This window comes from Pseudorca crassidens, chromosome 9 (assembly GCF_039906515.1).
Source record: "Pseudorca crassidens isolate mPseCra1 chromosome 9, mPseCra1.hap1, whole genome shotgun sequence".
NCBI classification, from domain to species: Eukaryota; Metazoa; Chordata; class Mammalia; order Artiodactyla; family Delphinidae; genus Pseudorca; species Pseudorca crassidens.
Window position 1 is genome coordinate 622,308 of NC_090304.1, and position 1,092 is coordinate 623,399.

Below are 1,092 nucleotides of genomic sequence, written 5' to 3' on the forward strand. Positions count from 1 at the left end.
ACACCTGCCTGGGCCACCCGCAGGGCCACACGACAGGCACGGCCCTGCAAACCCACTGAGGTCCCAGCCACTGGCTCTGCCCAGCCCACTGAAGAGAGCACTTCCAGGCCCACGACACCCCTCCTGCCCTGTGACGACTGCAGCCAGCACCCCTCCTGGGGCAGTGACCAGCACGGCCGCGACGGGGCCGGGGCAGTGCCCCAAGAGCAAGCCCCGCACGTCCCCACAACCCCCAACCTCTGCGTCCACGAGGAAGCTGGACATTCAGGGGCCTCCAGAGAACAAGGTGACTGTGAGCACAGTGACACGCCCTACTTCTTCACGCTGGCCTTCCTTGAGGACAGGACCCCCTCACACAGCACAAGGCCCTGACCCAGAAGCGCCTGGCCTGGCCTGACTTGGGCCCTGGGAAGGCAGGGGCGCTGTGAGCACCCCGACAGTTGGAATGATGACTAAAGGGGCCGCCCTGGCCAGTCCAGAGCTCTGCCCAAGGCAAGGTGAGCCCTCTCGGAGCTGGATGTGGCCACCTGGGGCCTGGATGGGCACCACAGGCCGCTTTGGTGACCTGAGGTGGCCCTGGGAGCAACAGGCCACCTCCAACGAGGGGACGGCAGGGGCCAGCGGGCGACCCTCACACACATAATGGAGGCAGGGCCAGCGAGACGCTGGCCCCCACGCAGCCACCTGGTCCCCACGGGGCAGAGCAGAGGGTGCCACTGGACCCGACGGGCTGTGTTCCTCCCTCTGCCAAAGTCAGTTACTGCCTTCCAGGGTCCCCAAAACTCAGGAGAATCGACCCCACCGGGAGTCCGAAGAAGCTCCCCGCCCCCCAGCCATTCCCTGTGAAGGCCTCCCTCCCAGGGAAGGGACAGTCTTTGGTCTCAGTTTCCCCTCTTGCCGGTTAAAGGTGAATAAATTTTCGTGTGCTAAGTGGTAGACGGGCTGGTTCTCACAGCACCCAGAGGTCTCCGGAGGACGCACCTGGGGCCCCCAGAGGCAGAGAAGCTGCCGGCTGCACGAAGCTGAGGTTCCCGCACGCCTCCTGGGGCGTCACTCGCACCGCAGCCTCCCGACCTCAGCCAAATGCCAGGG